Below are 24361 nucleotides of genomic sequence, written 5' to 3'. Positions count from 1 at the left end.
CCTAATACCTCTAAAAATTACGTCCGAACTAAAAGGTGGTGAACAATAACTCGTCACGACCAGGATTTGGTGATTGGGTCTATAATCTCTTTTACTTTAGAGAATCATGCATTATCCTTTTTCAGAGCATATATATAATACTACATGTTCATGCGATGCGTGCGTTGTTATACAACAATTTCAAATTAACTAGAAGTGGACTGTACTAAATATTTTATTCGACAACTTTAATCAAATGCGTGCCATCTTTCAAGCGATGACTTACTACTAACAACAACAGCAATAAAAAATAAAACTGAGTAAGCGTTTACAGGGTTGCTGTAATGAACATCTGCGCCATGCAAGGCGCCAAGAAGAGAAAAAATTACGTAATCCTACAGTTAAATAGTCTTAATGACTTAACATACCCCCCGGCATTGAAGGGTTACTTCAATAATTTCGTGCGATAATACTCATAATAACCTACAAAATTGTACAATTACTACCTTATACCATAATGCAATACGAATAACATCTCTTAATTCAATATAATAATATTCAATTTTCAATAAAAATTTTTATACACAATACAATGTACAATACAAGTTTTATAATAATAAGCTAACACTTAACACTTAACTAAGCTACTTCTTGGGATAAAATTGCAATTTTTGTAATTCCACGCTTTAATGATGCCCTTTGCTGTCTGTATTTCTACTACTCTAACCTTTGAGAGTCTGTTTTCAGGTATATCAATTAATTCGGGTTCTACTATAGCATTCAAGGGTCTTCCAATGAGAAAATGACCTGGTGTTAATGCCTCTAAATCATTTACATCGGAAGATAAGGGAGTAATAGGGCGAGAATTTAAAACAGACTCTATCTGAGTTACTACAGCTAATAACTCCTCGAAAGTCAACCTTGCATTATCTACAATCCGCTTTAAGTGATATTTCACGGATTTTATTCCAGATTCCCATAGTCCACCAAAATTAGGTGTCCGTGGGGGAATAAACTTCCATACTATTCCTTCTTCACCTAAATAATCTGCTAATTTTTTGTCAGGATTTCTAATTAAATTGTTAATTCTTTGCAATTCGGCATTTGCGCCAACGAAGTTTTTTGCGTTGTCTGAGAAAATGATTGAGCATTTTCTGCGCCTAGTAATAAATCTCTTTAAGGTGGCAATAAATGCGTCAGTGGTGAGATCACTCACTAGTTCGAGATGCACTGCCTTTGTTATAAGGCAAATGAAAAGAGCTAAATATACCTTATGAAGAGTTCCCTTCATCTGTCCCTTGTACCTAATAAGAAATGGACCGCAAAAATCGGTGCCGACATGATTAAAGGGTGAGCTTGGATTTACGCGCTTTGCAGGTAATGGCCCCATAATTTGTTCCATAGTGACTGGTTTATTTTTACTACAAATTATACATTCATGGGTAATCTTTCTAGTTAAATTCCTACCTTGTAATGGCCAAAATTTCTGTCTCATAAAACACAATAATGCTTGCGAACCTACGTGTAAATATTTCTGATGATAATGCTCAGCAATCAGCTTAGTTAGTTTGCATTTAACAGGCAAAATTATTTGATGTTTTTGTGAAAACATTACATTGGCCCCTTGTAATCGGCCTCCTACTCTCATTACATTATTTGCATCCAAAAAAGGGTTCAAAGAAAGTAAATTACTTTTATTATTAATGGGTTTACCTTGTGCGAGGGAGTTGTAATCTGAATAAAAACTACATTTTTGAACCTCTCTTACTAAAAAGGATTCTGCCTCATTTAATTCCTTTGAACTTACTCCTCCTGTTCTTCTCTGTGCTTCTTTCTGTTTTGCACACCTAGAGTTCCAAATGAACCTGAAAATATAACTAACAATACGTAATAATTTTAAATAATTGTTAGTGATATCTAGGACATTATCAATAAATTTTGAAGGCAAAGTGCATAAACAAGCAATGTCAGTTCTTTTTCTCAGTTCATTAGAAAATGTCTCTGTTTTTTCTAATTGTTCAAAGTCAATGTTCTTGTTAGGTATGACACCTTCACTCAAGAATGGAGGACCTTTCCACCACAGATCAGCATCATGCAGCTTGTCAAAATTCAGTCCTCGGGAAATAAGGTCTGCTGGGTTCTCCTCTGAACGCACATAATTCCACTGGCATGTATGTGTTAGCTCTTGGATCTGCAACACTCGATTAGCAACAAAAGTTTTTAGTACATGCGGAGGATTCTGAAGCCATGCTAACACTATGGTTGAGTCACACCACAGACATATTTTACTGATGTCCAATTTCAATAAAGGCACCACCTTTGCAACAAGCTGTGCTAGCAGTACAGCTGCGCAAAGTTCCAGTCGAGGTACTGTCAGCGGTTTTAGTGGAGCTACTCTGTACTTGCTGCAAAGCAAATGTGAAGATAAATTATTGTCACTTCTACAGCGTAAATAGATAGCTACTTCGTATGCGTGTTCTGATGCATCTGAAAATCCATGAATTTGTATATCAGAAAAACTATCCCGTAAAACATATCTACTGACTTTCAAATTGTTGATAGATTGCATTGAATCAATAAAAAGTTGCCAATCCTTAATTATCCTTTCGGGTAGCGGATCGTTCCAATCAAGCCTCAATAACCAAAGTCTTTGAATGAAGATTTTTGCTTTTGTTATCCCTGGACCAAGCAGTCCTAATGGATCATAAATGCGAGCAATATCAGACAACACTGTTCTCTTTGTGTAAGTAATTGGTTTCTTGATCGTTGATTTGTACGAAAAACAATCTATCTTTGGATTCCATAATAATCCTAAAGTTTTGATGCTCTGATCGTCATCGAAATTACTGAAAGAATATTCCTCTTGTCCATCCGGAAACTGCAAAAGATCAGGATGATTAGCACATCATCTGTGCAGACGCATTCCTCCACGTGATAATAGGTTAATCAATTGCGACTGTAATTCTTTAGCCTCTATTAGAGTATGGGCTCCTGTGAGTACGTCATCGACGTAAAAATCCCTTTGTACTATTGGGGCTGCTAACGAAAAATTGTTTTTCTCGTCTTCTGCTAATTGATTAAATGTGCGTGTTGCTAGATATGGTGCGTTGGAAGTACCGTAAGTTATAGTCTTCAGTCTATAGACCTTAACTGGTTCTTCTTCACTACTCTTCCATAAGATGCGTAATAAATCTCTTTGATGTTCTTTAATCAAAATCTGACGATACATTTTTACAATGTCTGCTGTGAAGGCAATTTTATGCGTTCGAAATCTGCAAATAATATCAAATAGTTCGTCTTGAACTAACCCTCCATTCAGCAGAATATCGTTTAACGAAATTCCAGTAGTCGTAGGAGCAGTGGCATCGAACACTACCCTAAGTTTAGTGCTAGGTTTCTCAGGTCTGAAAACCCCATGGTGAGGAAGATAATATAAGAAACTAGAGCTATCCCCTTCATCAATTTTTTCGGAATGGCCTAATTCATTATATTCCTTAATGAAATCTTCGTATAAGTGTTTCATTGCGGGATTGCGAGTGAAGCGTTTAAGTAGATAATTCAGTCTTTTGCTAGCGTTTTCTCTCGATTCCCCTAAAAGGCTAAGTCCTTCCTCCTTAATTGGCATTTCCACTACATATCTGCCATCATCTTGCCTCGTGTGTGTACGAAGAAAGTGCTGTTCACAAAATTCATCTTCCTGACTTTTCACTTTTTTTGCTTCATTAATACCTTCAATCTCCCAAAACCTTCTCATGTTGTCAGATAAATTATCCCCATTTTCTACAAACCCACAAAAATTATCAACACTGCCTTGCTGCGGCATGCGTACTGACCCGCTAACGATGTATCCAAAAACTGACTGATGGAGAATCAGGTCTTGCATATTTATTCTATTTGTTGCCAGTAAATTAAAAAATATTTCGTTAGATAATAAAACATGTATTTGACCAGGTTTATAAAACTCTGGATCACCTAAACCAATGAGTTGCAACTGCTTAACATCAGGAATGTTTATATATCTAGCAGGCGTTACGCGAGTTATTTTTGGAACAACAAAAAATTGTAAGGTACGAATAAAATCTCTAGTAGCGTTAGCGATGGTTGCTATAGCTTTTTCCTTAACACCCATAACTGTACCATTGATACCTGAAATAGAAGCGTTTATTTTTCTTTTCTTCAAATTCAATAACTCAGCACCTTCTTTAGTAATGAAATTATTTTGAGAACCGGAATCCAGCAAGGCTCTCAACGAGATAAATTTTCCATCATTACCCTTAACGAAAATAATTGCAGTTGAAAGTAGAACTTGTTTATTAAAAGAACTGCAAATATTCATCGCAGTACCGTTAATGGACTTTGCTTGGTTGGTTTCATTAGTGTCACTAACCTTTTGGCTGCTTGCCATTGGAGTAAATGTATCAGCATTTGGAGAAAGATTACTGCTTAATTTATTAGTCTTGTTTGTGATTTGATTCGATGTGCCATTTGCTTTATCGAAATTTTCTTCATTTCGATCAAAATGTAAGAGCGAATTGTGAAATTTCTGACATTTTCTGCATGTATTAGAACTTTTACAGTCCTTGATTGTGTGGACCGAAGATAAACAATTGAAACATAGTTTTTTTGTCTTTACAAATTCAAATCGTTTCTTGACTGTCAGATTTAAGAATTGCGCACATTTCAACAATAAATGATCAGCTTTACAATAAGGACAATTTTTTGAATTTTCCGAAAGTGATGTAAGAGCTTTGGTATTAAATGAACGTTTCGATTCCCCATGCGAAGGTTTGTAATGTGATAGGGTGCGAGCGTGTTCCTTCAAAAAACATGTCAGTTGTTTAACCGTTCTTATCTCGTCTTTTTTAAGTGACCTTTCCCACCAACACCGAGTATTTCTATCCAACTTTTCAACTAATAAATAAACAATTAACGTGTCTGAAAATTCTTCCACCTTTTGCTCCAATGCTTCCAAGGATCGTAATCATTCATGCACCTTATCGATAAATTTTAAAAGCGACGAAGTAGAATCACTCGTTTGAGGTATAGAAATTAATTTCTTTATGATAGAATTGATCAAATCTTTTTTGTTGCAATAGCGCTCAACCAACAGATTCCATGCTATGTCATAATTCGAATCAGAAATTGGAATGGACTGAATAATATTTAAAGCGTCTGCCTTACACGAACTCTTTAAATATTGCAATTTTTGCGCATTAGTTAATTTGCTATTTTTATGCACAGCTGCGGAAAATAAATCCACAAATTCAATCCATTCTTCGATTTTCCCACTAAATATTGGAAGAGACAATTTAGGCAATTTTATATCCGAAACAATTATGTCTTTACTCGAACCGTTTTCATTTGAGCAGCTATTCCTTTGAGAACGGATCTCAGAAATTTTTCTTTTAATTTTCAAATGAATTTCATCGAGATTATCTACTACATTTCCCTTTTCCTTAATGAATTCGTCAGTGTCCTTTTCTTCACAATGTGCAAATAAAGAATCGAAAATGTTACTTAATTCCTTTTTAAATTCTAATATTTTTGATTCGTATAACTCCAATAAGGAAATATCTGCTTCATCCACTGTAGAATTTACCTCATTTTCAAACTTTCTGATACTGCATTTTAAACTTTTTTTGTTAGCTTTAATCCCTTTCAATTCACTCATCATGAACAAATAAATAATTTATCACTTACCGTGATTGCAGATTTCTCGACAGCAACACCGGAAATGAACGATGACACAGTATTCAATCTTAATTGCGTAATCCACACGAAAACGAAAGCATTCCAAACACTCTATATGAAGCTATCCGTAATACAACCAAACGAAAGTATTACAAATGTTCTAAAAAGTTAATTTTAGCAACGATTTTTTTTACCTGTGGCTCGGCGGGCCATAAAGTGTTCATGCGATGCGTGCGTTGTTATACAACAATTTCAAATTAACTAGAAGTGGACTGTACTAAATATTTTATTCGACAACTTTAATCAAATGCGTGCCATCTTTCAAGCGATGACTTACTACTAACAACAACAGCAATAAAAAATAAAACTGAGTAAGCGTTTACAGGGTTGCTGTAATGAACATCTGCGCCATGCAAGGCGCCAAGAAGAGAAAAAATTACGTAATCCTACAGTTAAATAGTCTTAATGACTTAACACTACATATACTATTTTTAATTACAGGAAAGAAAATCAGGATTATCAAAGTTGCTATAAATGTCAAATGAATATTGGGAAGAAGTTTCTAAAAGAATGGAATTTATGTTGTGCATCGTTAAAACTAATTAGATTCTTCGAAGTTGTTGTTTTACTTGGAATATAACGGCCTTGAATCAATTATCGCTTAGTGATTTTATGAACTATCTGTTGATTTAAGAAAAGGATTCTTTGCATTTGAGTATGTTATTTTTGAATTTTTCATAAATATCATTATAATTTTCTAATTATATTTATAAACTATTCTTCTGTCATTTAACAGCTTCTAAACAGCCATTTTTGTAGGGACTATTAAAATTTCTTGATACAAAATGCATGGAACATAAACTTTTCTAGCTCTAGATATTCAACCACGGATCTATCGGCTGCCAGCCGGAAGTGTGAACCACTTACACCATGACAGCAGGCACCAGAGAAATGATAATTCCTCATAATTTTAAACACTTAAATGACAGAAAAATAATTAATGTGCTTCTAGTTATAAATGTTGCATACTTTACTTATGATATGTGTAGTATTTATTGAAAGTGATGCATACTTATTCATTGTTATTACCATTCAATTGAAACAGATGAATAATTTATTCTTATTACCTGGTTGTTCTCCCACTATGGCTTAATCAACAAAACTATGAAGGAAAGAAGTCCAGACATTCATAAAAATCATAACAAAAGCTTCTGGAATTGAAGCCTAAGCTTTTGTGGATTAGAAAATTGAAATTAAGTACACTCAATATAGTAATTGTGAGAACTTAATTCCAACGAGGATCTGCTATGCACTTAACCGTACTAATCCAAATGATTCGTTACTTACATTCAACTGCTATTTGCACACTTAACAATTGCGCGGTTACCACAGCAAAAGTTAAATATTTTATACTGTTAATATGTAAGAAAATATAGCCTCCAAATCTCTGACGTTTCTCCATTAAAACCGATGTAATCACGTTATAATAATCAGAACGCTATTTCTGTAAACAAAGTTGCATATCCTTTTATTTCTTGGTGATTTTAAGGTCGGCTTCAAATGGTTTGCTGTTTTAGCATACATCTGAATGCTTTAAGCTTTAATACTGTAGGCAGGGCATCATGAATCGTAGTTTAAAACTGTGTCGCTCGTTACCTACCAAAAATATTGTGCCTATATCCCATATAAACCACAGTGGGAAAGCAAGCAAATTTCCTAAATAATCTCAATTTCACTGAAAAACGTTGTTTGAAATCTTGAGCATTATCATATGTAACTGCTTGTTTTCATTAATATAAATTTATATTATGTAATTATTACTTTGCTAAAACTGTTTATTGAATTTTTAACATTTTAATATGAACATATATGCATATCCGTCCTTAATATAAACATTATGTTGTAAATTTTGTAGCTGCTTCTATAACATATCATTCTGAATGTTTCTTTTTGTGATATTTATAGTAGAAAAATTTAATTAATTTATTCTAGGAAAATATTTCCTGTCTGATTTCAGTTCAGTTTTATTTATTTAATGTTATATGAATACATGTCTGCTTACTTTTCTGGACTATTTAACGCTCCTTAAATGTCAATATTTTATGCATTAATATACTGTATGTAAGCATATATGTGTGAGAATGCGTGCAGGGATGGGGAGTTTGGTATAGTTACATAAAATCTCATTATGAAAATATGCAACTTAAATTGCTTGTTTTTATTCTAGTAAACATTCTTAAGATTTACATGTTATCTCAAGTATTTTTCCTTTATAATTCGTATTTATATTTTAATATAGCAAACTGTTATTTATTTTTACTTTACTTTGAATTATTTGAATTAAGGAAATGGTATTTATTATAATTTAGACATGTGTCTGTTTATATGTCCGCAAATATTTTCTTTTGGAGTATTTATGTTAGAGGAGTTTAACTAATTTAGCCTGTGAAAAATTTCTTGACTAATTCAGCTGTCATTTAATGTTATAAGAATATAATCTATGTTTGTTTTACTTTAATGCGCTCTTAATATTCCTTATTAATCTCTAATGAAGCAAAGATTATCTTAACAATAATACATCACAATTTTGACTGTCTTTGACATTATTAAAAATTATTATTGAAGTCGGCTTTAACATAAATATTATTTCTAAACTTGTTATGACTTTCAGCAAAGATTTATTTAACTGTTCTTCTAATTAAAAATGTATGATAATTAGATGGCTTGTTAAATATTTGCCTGTGTTTCCGTAACATTCTTGTTGCATATCACCGTGACAAATCTACGTTACACAGCTAATTAATGTTATTGATTGATTATTTGATTAACGAATATAACTTTTCTGTCTCAGTTTGTGTAGAGTAGTTTTACACAAGGAAATTTCAGTGTGATTTCAGTTTCTAATTATTTGCAATTTAACATCAGTATATTTAGTTTTAAAATGGATAAACTGGTTCTCCAGTTTGCATAATTATAATGAATGATATTAATAAAATTTTGATTTCATATTAATGTGAAATTAAAGAAATTATTATACTAATATATTGGTTGCCTTGCCCTGTTTCACTGGTTATTTAATACGTCATTATATCTATTTTGACTGCGTATTATTGATAACAGACTAAGTTGATAAAATATGATTTCATATCGACTCAAAAATTAGCAGTCACATTCTGAGTAAAAAATATAAAATTGTCAGCTCATAGTTCGTTTTAATAGAAGCAATAAAAAACGTTGCGCAGAAACGAGTATTTCAAATGCATCTCTAAGCAGTTCTATTCAACATTTCCTTTGTAACAGCACGCATGGTATTTGCTACCAAATGTAAATTCTTGCGCGAAGTCTAGTGAATTACAAAACTGAAATCATGACAATTAACAGATTGCAATCATTTTTTGTATGTGTGTTTTTTGCTTCTGTAAGAAAGCAAATTGCTTGCGAACTTTTCACTTCATTCGATCATTTTGAAAAAATTATTTTTTTGTAACATATTTTACTCGATCTATGTGAAATCAAGTTTGATTCTTTTTAGTTTATAGTTTTTCAGATTCTTATCTGCTCAAAAGGAATTTGACGTTTGAAGTCATTTCTTCAACCCTTAAGGAAGCATTTCTTATTCTCTGTTGCTAATACTTACTTACTGATGCTCAAATCCAGCTGGATGTTATTTCGTTGTTTCCGCTTCAAGGTCTTCAAAGATCTCAGCTGTTCTTGAAGTATGAAGTGCATATACGTATATTGTGTCATTCCCCGAAATAGTGCCGTCGACGGGCAATTTTAACTCAATGATTTCATTTTAATTTGCATTGTGGAAACAGATTTCCAGGAATGTTTCGTCTTTTATTCTTTTTCACTCGAATGTTGTCGAACTGTAATTTGCATTCGTTCGTTCGGTTGAACGGAGAAAAAAACCATGACAAGCGGTGGGAAATGTCTGTAATATTATCCTACATCTGAATTCAGAGAAAGAATTATAATGCAGCTTTTATGACTACAAAAAAGGATTGACTGTTCTAATTATAATTCGTTTCTTTCATGAAATTATTTTTAATCATATCCCGCCTTTCTAGGTTTTTAATTTGATCAACAATTGGCTCAAATACCGAATTTACCTGCCTAGTGTTACTCCGATTTCTTGTAGATATTAAATTGTAGTAACAGATATTTGATATAAATTTTTGAAATAATGATTAAAACTAATTATATAATTATAATACTAACAACAATCTCTTTAAATACGCTAAACGTTGCTACATTCAAACGCTTATTTTCGAGCTTGTGAATAAAATATAAATGTCATCCTAATTTTTCATCATTTTTGCGACTGCCATTCGTTAATAGCCTTATTTTCTCTTTTAGTTTCTTCGTAGGGGAGACTATCTCATTGTTATCAAATTGCTTTTAAGCTCCCTTTGCGATGAAATGAGTAAAATCGTTTTTTCTCGTAATACCACTTCATCAAAAATATATCTGTCGTGCCATATAGATATAGTATTCTATAGATATCACATGGAAGATTTCTATTTTTATCCCTGAATATACCCACAAATTAAAAAGACTCTAGTCTTCCCTAGAATTTAAAGAACAACTAAACAAAATGTTTTCTATATTGGATAAAAATGGTGTCATCTGTACTGGAAAAATTATTTTAACTTACTAGAAACAGCTGAAATTATAATGAAATCAAGCACGCGCTATCAGCAACGATTTTTGCGCCAATAATGTTTCTACGTACAGTAAAATTTTAGCGAAGAAAAAATATCTTTCATTATCTATTTCAAATGTATTATTTTAGATCTCTCACTAAGTTATTTTAATATTAACACCTAAAGAAAAAAAAAATCTGAAATGTTTCAGATTTTAAATTACGTCCAAAGGGGCGTTTTTTAACATTTTGTGTGTTACCTTTCTTTATTAAATATCATGTTCCTCGCACTTAAACCATAAGATACAGTGCAACAGCAATATCGCAAAATAGTTTTAAAACGAGCATATCTTTAGAATTTCCGGTACAGAGACTCACGCGCTGGAGATAAAAATGTTTTTTCTGCACAACGTTGCCATTGCTCGCTTTGAAATCCTTGAATTTGTTAATCAAAAATTCGTCAAAGTTTTAAAAAATAGGAAATCGATCATAAAACAAATTTCAAATTTCAAATTTGGTCTTCCACATGCTCATATTCGTTGGAGGATTACGTTATTCAAAATTCGATGACTCTATGTACCGTTGTTTTATCACAATACGAGAAATATACATACATTTATGCAGATTTTTCATTATTTAATTTCTTCAAATATAATGCAGGACTCTAACATTTTGTGGCAACAGTTTGAAAAGTGAACCGACATTTATGAGTCCGACGCAAAATGGCAAAACGAAACTAATAGTCCTCCGGGATTCAAATCCCTTTGGACTAAAAAGAAATGATTTGTGAACAAGATAAGGAAAGGCGCACATAAAGAAAATTACAATTTAACATATTTCTTTGAGAGCAGAAGATATAAGCTGTTGGAAAGCATAGATTGAAAATTAGCTGCTTAATTATATTCACTTCAATAACTGCATACATAAACGAATAAGTAAAAGAAAAATATTCTTATTTAATGTTTTTGCATTCAACTTGAAAAACAAAAATAATTTTAGCCTACTTTGTGCTCTTTTTTATTCGCTACAAACAAAGAACAAGATATTTCACGCCTCTTTTTTGGAATCATTTCTTCAGAGTAAGGAATAGGAACACAAAGAAAAATGTAAATAAACGCGAAATAACGTTTTCAGTTGCAAAGAAAATGGACAGATGGGCAGGTTTAGTATTCATTTGTTCTGTTGAAATCAAAAGTAGCACTAAAATGAGAGCCACCCTGCAGTGACACCCCGCTGAGAATAGTAGTCTGAATCCCATAACGGAAAAAGAGCGGATCTATTACCATGGCAACCTATGTAACTCATATTTTTTTCCTAATGTGTTTCTCTAAGGAGTCTATTGTGAGACCCTGTCAGTGCGATAATTCTCATTCATTCAAATAAGTTGCTAAATCCGTGCTGAGAATTCCCACTATATAATTGTGAAACAACACAAATGGAAGACACTATTATACAGAATTTAAACGCATTTACATAAAACGCTCGTTTTAGTGCTTAAAATATGCATTCTCGGTGTTTTTACATTGGTTATTGTGCCAAAGTTTTGGAAAAAATAAAGAAAGGTAACTTAAATAAAGAAAACAAATTTGGAAAATTAACTTAAATAAAGAAAACAAATTTTTTATTGAAATAGTTTTTATTGAATTGTCATTTTGAAGAAAGGAAAGAAAACTGCTTTCTCTGTAAAGCAGATTATCGCCATAGATTTCTTTTCTTTATTTTTTCGAATATACTAGTTTATACAGGAACGTCCTATCGCACTGCGACATTTCGGGAACCAGGTTTAATAAGTAATTTTCTCTCAAAAGCATACTTTTCCTATTTTAATACGAGTGCCTGCAAACGAATGTTATCCCCCCCTCCGTTGGCGGACACAAAGCCGACTTAGGCTTGGCTCTACTAAGGCCGGAAATAGTGACCAATTTATTATTTAAGCACCTAATAGGTAAGCCATCCTTACCTCGTACGAAGGGACGGACAATTACAACTATAACATCTGCGGGATTCGAATCCAGGGTCTTCGGTAACCGCAGTAGGCTTCCTTGGCACTTATACCATCAGGGCGGCCTGGAAATGAATATAAAAAAAGACGTTTTCAATTTTTAAACTTTAAAAGATGTTTTATCAGACTCTAAGAATGTTGTAAAAAAATTATAGATTACAGCCTCTTGAACAACAGGTTGCATTTTGATATTTAAAAAACCTCAATGTTGTATCTAATTTTTCTTGACAGTCAGTATCATAAAATTATGAAATCATTGTCCAAACTAGAAAATTTTAACACAATGGTTTGTGCTCATAGGGAATTTCTATGATCATAATTTTCATGTTCTTGCAGCTTATGAAAAATATTCTTGCGTGCTTACGGGTTCGTAATGGATTGAATGCACACAGAAGTGATGATAGCTTGATAAAATTTATTTTACCAAAAAGAACACTTCACAGTTCTGGAATTTCCCATAGAAGTACTCATAGAGAAATTACAATACTCATTATAATTACACAGGGACCGGATCAAAATGTCACCAAATGGTTGCCAAGCTTGGCGACTTTTGGCGATTACTTGCCAAATTCAGCCGGAAAAATCTGTCGCCATAACAATTGCCAGCTTTGCGATATCTCGTCAATTTAACGAGATAGCCATTTATTCAATGCTAAATGTTTTGCCTCTGCCCTTGTATTCTTATTTTTCCTGCACAGCGTCTTCTTTCTAGATTTTCATGTTACATGATACAGAAAAATACAATTTCACTTATAATTGGACTAAAATCATTTATCAATGGACTAAATTCGTAACAATATCATCATGAATGCTGATTTGACTGCAATTTGAATGTGAAATACTGGAATGCACGGATTAGAATTTCCATTATTGGATGTTGATTCTTTTGAAGCACGGTATTAAATTTTTGTTAAGTCTATGTTTTACAAGAAAATAACTATGAACTCTATTTTTGTACAATAGATCATTGATTTTCAATGCTTCAAAAATCATGTCTTCTTCTTTAGCATTAGACTTTCTGCCCTTTATTAATTAGAATCTGGCTTTACAGCTGAAAGGGGATTAATCTAAGAAAAATTTGTCAAAAACGGTAATCTAGCTTCATGTTTAAGTTAGTTAAGGATTTACAAATATGAAAGCGTTGTAATTTAAATGAAGAATATCTAATGAGTGAAACAAAATACTACAACTATTGATTTTCATATAAACTATTATTGTTAGAGATATCAAGCGTAGTGGTAAATTTATAAAAAAGAATGCAAACAAGATTTTTTTTCTATCTTTCTGGCAAAGACCCATCGTTTTTGGGCCTAGGTATTCTTGGAGCAAACTTCCTGGATTTTTAAAACTTAATGGTTTTCATGTGTGTCGTATGTCTCTAGAAGCTAGAAAGTATACTAGAAATTCAGTTAAGAGCGTTTGGAACATTTTTTTCTTTTAGAGACTAGTTATTTAGTCAAAAAATTGGAGCCTAGCCGGCTTCACATAATAATTTCAAGTACTTAGTTAAGACAAATATTTAAAAATTCCATGTTTCATTTTATAAAGATTCTTGAAAGAAAACTGTATTTTATATCTCGATATCTTATCGTAATATTTTTTGTGATGCATAATCACAAATAAACAGCCATGATTTTTACAAATCTTCATTCCGAACACAAACCTTCATTCCAACACAAACCGAGGCACAGATTGTGCCTTGGTTTGTGTTGCAGAATCATTAAACACCATTTCAGTGCCATTTAAAAAACATCATGCTTCTAAAGAGCAGTTTCATAGACATTTCAAAAGGTTCCAAGCATTAAGGTCTTTTATTTTCTTTCGATTAAGAATCTCAGTATATAAAATCTTAACAACGCTGGACTTGGAATGAAAAATTCAATAATTTTTCCGGTTGTCCAACGTAAACGCTGCTACGAATTATTAAGTATCTTACTGCACTAAATATCTAGATTATCAGTTTTTATCTAATGCTTTTAACAGCACCATTTTCAATCACCGTACTGAATTTATAAAAATATTTAAAAGTGAATGTTTTCTGCATTTCACCACATATTATCATTGGCACTGATACGATCTTGAATTATCGTGTTCTGATCAACAGAAAGAAATATCTGAATGTTGCGATTGTAAAAATATTCATCCAGGGAATGAGGTACTGAATCTAAATTTCTAGAATGTTCTATACTGCTTAAACAGTTTTGTACTCAGTAGTTTAGTCACTATAAGCATACTATAATGATTTGTCTTATAAAAAAAATCTGATTCTAGATATTTAAATAGGTTATAAAAATTTTAAAAACTAGAACTCTGAAATCTGATGTTATATCTAGGATTACAATATGGTTATTCAAATGGAGAGAACATATCATCATTTTTCAGTCGAAATACAGTGTCTTCCATCCATTTTAAAACATTCATCTTTATTTATTTAATTGCCATTGCATCGCACAGCGGTTTACGGATTTACTACTTAAATTATATAAACTTTGTTTTTGTATTCTCTTCATAATGTAAATGCTAAGAAGAATTCTTTTTGGTAAACAATTAGTGGATCAAGATAAGGAGCAGACATAATGTGCGAGGCTCTAGTACTCAGTCAAAATATGATTGTAAGTTAAGAATGTGATTTAACTTTTTTAAGTTTTTTAAAGATTTCAAGAGTTGTTCCTAAAACTATAAACAGCTCTATTTTGCGTTATTACGATTGGTTTTTCGTTCTTCTCTTTCATAAATAATAGAAAATTGTAAGGTTATTATTAAAATTGATGGTAATGTTTTATTTCATGATAAAATTCACTAAAATATTTTAATATTACTGCGATTATTTTATTTTGAAATTCTATAAATCTATTTTAATAATTAATATCAATTTTTATTTCACTATAAATTTATATCACAAATTTGGTTAATTTATTGAGCCCTCCATTTCAGTCGATTTTAAAAAAATGACTGACTTTTTTCATTTTTGTATCTGGTAGCTATGAAAATATCTTTCTGAGCTGCAAAAATAAGATAAGCGACTAAAAGGAGAAAGTTCTAGCATCCTTGTCCTTTGCTTGAGTGTACAGGAAATGACGAAGGCTTTCGCGGATGGTCTTTTAAGGAAAGTTACCCAACTATTGTACAAAAATATTCATTGCATGCTCATTTCATTGGAAACTGAATCACATGAAAAATTAATATTAAATTTAAGTTACCACTGTTCAGATTATTAAATTAAGTTACCACAGTTCGATTCAGGCACTAGTACACCCCTTGAGAAAATTTAGAACTGCAGAGAAACAATCATCACAAATAAATTCGTTTAAGAGCTAAATGCTAAAGTAACTAATAATAATGAGCAATTTTAGGCTTATTGGAATAATGTTTCAAAAACGTATCTATAAATGTTAGAACATTTCTCTTCAACTGCGAGAGAGAAACGTACGGGAGAACAACAAAGAAAATTTGAGAATATAGAATGAATAGAAAACATCGCAAAAAGAAACAGTTGGCCCAAAATGGCGAACAAAACTCTCAGAAATCTGAAGCAAAGATCAAACAACTTGTTTGAAGCTATCCGAATGTAATAAGAGAACAAACACTTCGAGGATTAAATGCTAAAGTAACTAATAATAATCAACAGGAATCGACGCATTGTGACTGAATAATAAGATTATAGTTTCGGAGAATAAACAGAATTTTCTTTTTCAGCTGTGAGAGTAAAAATAACGAAAAACAAACATGCGCCTATGTGAGAACAACAAAGAATGCTTTCAAGATATTGCAAGCTAATTTAGAATGCTGGATAGTTGTTTTCTCTGAAATGAACTGCAAAATTTCAGTGTGATTCCACACATCACTCGTAAATCAAATATCTTATATGGTATATTTAAAAATAGTACCAGTGAAGGGAGTGAATTAAAATGATAAATCAGTGCATATTTTAACTTTCAAAAAGCTGGCTCTGACTTCGAAACCCTAAATATTGAAAATTCTTTTTCTGATTACATGCTTCCAAATTCATTTAGACCCATTTTATTGTACCTGCATGGCAAAAACATGCGTTTAGAATTAAGTGCGTTAAGAGGTTTGCCATTGAGTATTTGCATTAAGTTAGCGAATGCAAAGAACACAGATGACTAATTTTAAGGCAGATCCATTCAATACTATTCCAAAAAGACAATTGGCAAGCGAAATAATGCAATGCGTAAAACAGAGACCTTTTCTTTCTTGTTCTTCGAAACTGAACTGAGGATGGGACCCCTGCTTCTCTTAAAAATCAACACATCTCGTACCTACAGCAATGGGACGTAGTACCAGGTCGAAAATCGATTTCGGCGTCTGACGTCATAACCCTTTTTGGCGGGAAAAGGAGCCCTCCACATAGTTACGTCTGGCGATGGCGGCCGATATTTACAAGATGTCAAGGACATTAGGAGTAGTAAGGAAGGAAAGTCACGTGACCTCAAAGGAGAGATTTTGAACAATCCGTTGATCCGTTTTCAGGGGAGGATAAGCGTTCGGGAACACTACGGGAGGATGAGAGTGACTTGCTTAAAACGCCGCAGCAACTGTTAATTGTTAAAAGGAGGAACTGCATTTAAACAAAGAAATTGCGTTACCTATTATATAATGTCAGATACATCCCGAACAAAGCTTTACTGTACAAATGCCCCTTAATAACGTTCTTCTAGGTGTGCTTATTAACTTTTTTTAGCTAGAAATAACTGTAGTTTTGCTTAATATCTTTAGAAGAAATAGAAAGCATCAGAATATTTTGCAACGCTGATTCTGCATATTTCAATTTCATAAAGCAGATTTTCAAATATATTCTATTCCAATGTTCTTAAATTTTAAATTCTTAAAAATAAAACGCATGGGAAAAACGCCTTTGAGCATTTTGCGACTAATAACCAGTTTTTTTTTAATTTATCGCGAAAATTAAATTAAATTTCTATGTCTTCATTAATCTGAAAGGTATAAAATCGGCATGAATTTTTTAAAGAACATTTATAAGAAACAAAAATAAAACAGATTGTTAAAACCTATTTAAATTGCTTCATATTTGAGCTCATCACGATAAAAATTCCTGAGTTTTCAGGAAGTCTATCATAAGGTAAAAAGAGAGTTTATTAGAATAATAGTAAGGCTTCTGCTGATGCTAAATGCTCTTAATTTTATCAAGGGACTGAGCTGAAATGATTATTTAGATTGTTAAAATTTTACGTATGAAGGCTCTATACCTCAATTTCATTCCAGATTTGATTAAAAGACTCCCGAGTTATGAGATGAATTGAAGTTTAATTCGTTTCGTCTCGGCATCTAACATGTGAAGCTGGATATGAATACTATAATAATTTGCACCAGAATATAAGGGCGTATCTACACAGTTCTGAACTAAAACTTGAGGTTAGTTCTTTTACCATTTTTTATCAACAGAAAGAAGAAGGAAAATAACTCAACAAGGAAATTTAATTTCGATTTACATATCATTAAAATAAAGTAAACGATAAATATCCTAAAATATGATATAAGAAAGAACATTTATACTATAGAGGCCTTAAGTGTGTATAATCATTAGGTGTTTTTTAAGCTGAAAACGTGAACAAAGTCCAACGCCCTCGCCGAAACTCGATCCTTGGACCCCTCGAATACACGTCGAGTGCGCTTTCAATAGCACCACAAAGTCATGCAGAAAGGAGGGAGAAAATACTTTATATATTTCCCTCTTTAAGGGGCAACTGAGGATTTAAAGACCCAATCTTCAGATCCTGGTAGTAACAAATCATTGTCCACCACCTTTTAGTTTGGCCGCCACTACTAGAGTCATCAGGTATTTTGAAGCAGGAGGCGTGAAAAATGTGCAGTGTCCTCGCCGGGACTCGAGCTCTGGACCTCTCGATACGTATCGAGTATGCTTCCAGTTACAAAACGAAGGTATGAGGAAAGGAGAGAAAAAACAACTTAGAATAGGAAAAAGCAACCTGAAAAGGAAACATTTTGCAGGACACAATTTATTTGAGTATAACTCATGCCATTGTTCCTTGAGAAGTTTGCTATCTTGGAGAATTTTGCGAGAGAAACTCTCCTATTTATGTTGCAAATGGCACAATGTGTGAAAAGACCCGTGCAGTCAAGAATTTTGCAAACCCAAGAGAAACGAATACTACCTTTGAATACCTGCTACTAGTAGGAGAAAAAAATGTGAATAGAAGTAAAATAGAAATTGAAGAAGATACCTATCTGCTTATGTATGCAAATGTTGCTGTTGTTATCTATTATCTCATAGCAACAGCCCATCAAGTCCAAACATTTAATCTTAAAAAAGGAAAAGAACTGTGCCTATCATTGGCCTAGGACGTATGCATTAGGCGACAGCATGAACTTGCACTTTTCAGCGCAGAACTTCCACCAGTCTCTCGAGAAGACTTTCAGCTTGACAGCATTTCAAGTGCTTCCATGGCACAAAGACACTTACACTTACGAACATCCATATTTTCATTCAGATTCAAACCCGACCACACTATGTAAGCAGGCTTCCTTAGCACCATGCCAACAGAAAAGCTGAATGAACGGATAGATTAAAAACTATAACATTTAATGGACTGATAAATCAGTGCTAAATAATGATAAATGGGAGCAGCGTTTGATATGGTAATTATTTTAATTTTGCCATAAATATTTACATTCATGCCCTGCGCCTATCTAAAACCTTAGCTCTTTATGTCAATTCAGTCACTATTATTTCTGATTCTTTCTCAAAAATTTAATCTTTCGTACCTTTTAGTAATGGAATATCTGTTTAATTGTATATTTATGCTTATATCAAAAGAAAGCAGGACCTCTTTTTTTCCTTTTTTAAACTTCTAAAGAGGCATACTGTTTTTTTAGCGTATAAAATTAGTCCATATGATCACGCCTCAGAAAACTGACAAATGAATAAACAGAAAGGATCTCGAAGCAGCCTGCAGCAAGCGTTGCCACTGCATGAAACAAAAACCTTAATATTCCCCACGTTTATCCTTTAATATGTAACCTATTTTGAACCTTCTTTTCTTAAGTATCTGTATGTCACCTTATGCATGTCCTTATATTTGTCACCTTACGTATCTACTGCACCTTATGTTCTACGTATCATGCATCCTGGCATCTGCCAATATTTGTATCTTCTGCATATTGTAACATATTATGCATATCTCGCATAATCCTGTATCATGAATCTTATTTCGCACCTTCTACCATGTATCCTGGCACTTATATCACTCTGCATCTCGTATTATGTATCTTGGCATCTGCATATATCCGTATCCATAGCATCTTGAATCATATATCTCGCAACACCCTATAACATGTAACTGATTCTGCACCTATATATTTTATATTCATAAGTATGTGTACGTCACCCAATGTCTTTCACCTTAGATATGTTCTTATGAATGCCCCCTTATACATCTCATGCACCTAATGTTCCTACGTAAGATATATTTAGGCATCTAAATATATATGTATCTTCTGCACAGCCTATCTGTAGCCATGTATCATGTATCATGTACCTAGGTAATAAGTAAAGGTGGATGTGACGCTATTCCGATTAACCGTATTGGTAGAGGGATGGTGCCAACGTCCTCTGTCGCATGTCGCATATTCCACACGTATAAGTATATACGTATAAGAAAAGTATAATATCTTTAATTCATTTTTTAAATTTAAGCGGTCTACTACTCATTAACAAGTTAATAAATTCAAAAATAAATTCAAAAGCAATAGGTTGATACTAAGCAAAACAAAATATACTACTTTTAGAAGGTTGCCTTTCGACAAATTCTTTAATTTATCGTTCAAATTCGTTCATTATTAATTCTTTTGTTATTCGTAAAAGTCTTTTGCCAGTAAATGTTTGGATTTGAGATGCAAAATGCACTTCATAAGGATGGCATCAAGGATGACATCAAGGTTGACATCATATTATTATTATTAAACGTGAGACATTTATCAGATATATTCAGACATATTTTAATTAGGTATTGCTGTATGTAATTAATTAAAATAAAAATCATGCATGCAAATACCTTCGGTTCATCCGAAAGAACTCTTTTGACTTCTCAATCTTTTCACAGTGTAAAGTTTCTACCTATGCAATTTTTTTTATAAATGTACCTCCTTGGACAACTTTTTCTGTATTTTTAAGTTTTTCAGTTGGAAAAGTATGTAGCTTTTTAAACCGTATCTGCTCTGAAATTCGGGAATTCAGGTTTTCAATATATATCTAGGAAAGATATAGATACAAATATCCCCCTAAAAAAATAAAGGAACCCCCCAAAAAGGGAGAGAGGAATTAAAAAATACAGGAAAATGTAGAATCATTAAGTGGCTAACGATCTTCCAGTCGCCTCAAGGTACAAAACACATTGAGAAACAAATTATGTATTATATCTTAACTTACTATCCCTGTCATATGAAAATAATAGCTAACAGCTCAGATGTTAGGTTCTCACCCCTTTCCTCCCCAAAGAAAATAGGATAGCATTGCGCAAAGTACAATAATAGAGGATCAACTCCTAATCCCGATTTTCCTCTGATACGGACCCCTAGTCCCAGAGCCTTTCTTCCTAAAAAAAGGGTTGAGCGGGAAATTCATCGATTGGGAGTCACCTTGGGGGCTTTACGTCATGAGGGATAGCAGACCAAAATGGCCGAGGCGTATCGACCCTTTTTCCAGAGCGTCTGAAACGGCGTCATGTTGGGATTCCCAAGGCCGCGAGAGGAACTCCCCTTTCTCAGCGATGTCACCTCCACAAATCACGCTAATGCGATTTTAGTGTTATCGAACGCGCAGTTTTCATGCGCGCGCGTTACGGGCGTATTTTTAGGTGAGACTTTTTTTTTTTTTCTTTTTTTGTTACGCAGGTCAAAGATTGTTTTACGTAGATAGAAAACATATGGATAATTTTCGCTCCTCTGCGAAGGCTTCAAGGTTAAATGACCCGTTATTATGCATTCGCATGCTCGTCAAGTTCGTATTTTTGAGCACTTTTAGAAAATTTCTTGTAGATAGAAAATTAATCATCTTCGGAATAGTAATAAAGAGAATATTACTCCTTTTTAAATGTTAGGAAAGTATGTAATGGAATCTTTCAAAATTTTAAAGAATTTTAAGGTCATGCGTTATGTCACGTTACTGCTGATCATTGTTAGGACAGTAGCTTATCGCGGCGTAAATATCCGAGATTACTTTCCGGAACATTAAGATTTTTATTTATTTATTTATTTTAAGATTTCGTAAATATCAAATTTTCTGTCACTGTTGAATAATCTACAAATTCCGAATTTTTTTTACAGTATTTAATTTTTTTTAATAATTGTTGCATTTTTAAAGTTATTTTTATGTCATTTTTCTTCTTGATTTTCATAAAAATACTCTGAAAAATAATTTTACCAGAAAATTCAAATCAACGTAGAACTTAGAGATACCCTAAATTTTTTAAAACTTCTTATTTACTTTTTCATTTTAATTTAGACTATTTATTTTCTAATTTTTATTTTGATTGCATTACTGGCATGTTCGTTTACCGTGAACATCCCATCCCTCAAAAGCTTGATGTAAATCCTCAACTGCGAAATTTCTAGACCATGAAAGTTTCTCCAATTTTCCTTACTTTAACGCTGGCCCTCTAGTGGCCGAGCGATAAAGGCGCTAAACACTAATAGTTCGGTCTGGGACATGGATCCCGGCGAATGAGCTGGCTGCATGGGCGTGTTCTTGGTTTTTTTCGTGTGTAACGTGTATACGAGCCTGTTTTCCCTAGAAAGTGCCTTCACGAAGGCTTCCCTCCCTTTAGTCCGATAGCCTTCGAGTGCTTTGCCAAAATCAAATAAACCAAACTAAACTAATAACTCGGCGGCTGCCCTGCCTATTTTTTTCCTTTCAATCCAGCAATACATTTACTGCCATAATTATCATCTACGCGACTTGGAAGTGCTGCTGTCCCATAAGATAGGTTATGGTATTGGAATATGACAAAGCACGCGAGGGCTATCTGCTTAAAGGAAGGAATGCCTTTGTGGAGAACTTTTTAAGGGATTCGTATTCACGTTGCACACGGAGAAAACCTCAAAAAACGAACCATGCAGCTGCTCTTTCGCCTGGGTTCGAACTCTGGTAGTTACTGTATGAGAAATAATAATCTTTAATTCGCCTTCAAACCCACCAGCGGCCAAGCGGTAAAATCGCTGAACACTGGTAGTTCCGACGTGGGTTCAAATCCAACTGAAGGGGCTAGCTGCATGGATCCCTCGTGGTTATTCCCATGTTTAACGTGTATACGAGGCAATTTCTCTTAGAAAGTCCTCTACGAAGGCATTCCTCGCCTTAGGCAGATAGCTCTAGCGTGCTTTGCCATAGTAAACTAAACCAAGCCAAAATTTAATTTGCCTTTCCACGTAGTTAGCCTAATAGTAGTAGTTTGCCTCTCTCTGGCGTTCTTTGAGAACTTTAGCTTTTAAATTATAATTGGAAATGCTTAACATTCTATGGAACTTGACAGCATAAGCATTTTTCATATTAATTAATATGTTTATTTTATTTTCAATAATATATTTAATTGATACAATTATAATATGTTAAATTCATATTACATAGAAATAGTAAATGTTATCAATTTTTGCGCCGTTGTTTTAGTTACTAAATATATCTAAGTCTTTGAATTATCATTTGTCATGAGCTACTTTAGAGATTATCTCAAAACTTTAAACTTCAGATAAATATTATTGCTTTTTAATGATGATTCCTTACGTAAACTGTAAATTTATTAAATGAAAAGAAAAATTCAATAAATGCAGTAAACTAATTTCTTATTTATTAAGTATAATTGTGGATATTAATTTGATTTATTATAAATGCATAGTGTCAATTCATTTAAAATTATACTTATTAAAAATTTCTATTAAAATAAACCTTTTTTATAATAACTTTTTAACACCAAAATAAGGATTATTATTTTCACGAAGAAGAAAAAATTTTTTCTTTGCATTTTTCAGGTATTAACTTTGGACTTATTAATTTTATCATCCAACAACAATTCCTCACACCTACATTTAATATCAATTTTATCATCCAACAACAATTCCTCACACCTACATTTAATATCGAAACAAAAGCGTGAAACAAAAAAGAAAATACAACAGCGTTTCCTCTAAGCTAATGCTTATTGGCGACTGTGCGCTGATTTCTGTGAAACTGCACAGATGATTTTTATTTTCTTCGGACGAGACTGACTGCGGGACATTTATATACAAAATATTTATAATTTAATTTCATTTTTACTTCCTTGTACAAAGTAAAAAGCAAGTTTTGTAATCATATCGTAATTTCATTGCACTTTTTAAAAGCGATTCGGGGAATTTTTTTTACGTTTCAGTTAAAAGAAAAATTAGAGGACTACTCTGGTAATAAAAGGAGTAGTAATTTGGTAGCACGAAAAAAAATCAAGGGGAGGCCGAGCGGCAAAGTCGATGAACACTAGTAGTTTGGTCAGGGGCTCGAATCCCTGAGGAAGTGCTGGCTGCAAGGGAGGTTATATGATTTTTCTCAATCTTGCCCCAACCAATTGAAATAATTTATTGTAATTAGTAATTTCTATAGTAATGGCTGATGATTTATGTCATTGGTTATTAATAGATCGTATAACTAGTAATAATATTATTATTAACTGCTTTAAGTTTTTAAATTGCTTATTTTGTTACAAGCAATATGTTGAAATTTTAAAGACAAAAAATTATCCTATGAGAAGAGAAATAAAAGTAGCTCTCAGAATAGCTATTTGTCAGGCCGCATGTCTGATTCTAATGCGCAATAACGTCAGAGAGTAGTGCGATGAAAAAAAAAAAGAAAGAAATGAAGGGGCATATAGAAATATTTTTAATATCAAAACACAATTAATTGATTCTCAAGCAGTGCAAATTAATATACTAAGTAACACAAATAGAATATTAACCTGTAGTACGTTTTAAAGGAGGCTTTCGGATTTTAGTTCAGAAACAGAATTTTCTCCGGCGAAAAG

At 32.9% G+C, this 24361-nt stretch overlaps 1 long non-coding RNA gene across 6 annotated transcripts in view; it reads right to left on the bottom strand.

Annotated features, from left to right (window-relative positions):
* LOC146996814 (uncharacterized) overlaps nucleotides 1-24361 on the bottom strand; it is a 970208-nt gene that overhangs the window by 470898 nt on the left and 474949 nt on the right. For 4 of the 6 annotated variants that reach the window (XR_015041689.1, XR_015041688.1, XR_015041687.1 and 1 more), the window contains exon 3: nucleotides 12276-12382. The exons of the other annotated variants lie outside the window; for them this stretch is intronic. This is a non-coding gene — a long non-coding RNA (uncharacterized LOC146996814). The remainder of the gene's footprint in view (nucleotides 1-12275; nucleotides 12383-24361) is intronic. 6 annotated transcript variants of the gene reach the window in all.

This window comes from Stegodyphus dumicola, chromosome 6 (assembly GCF_044657685.1).
Source record: "Stegodyphus dumicola isolate Sdum_Otavi_A_Nest chromosome 6, ASM4465768v1".
Taxonomy (NCBI): Eukaryota; Metazoa; Arthropoda; class Arachnida; order Araneae; family Eresidae; genus Stegodyphus; species Stegodyphus dumicola.
This window is presented reverse-complemented; position numbering and strand designations above follow the sequence as displayed.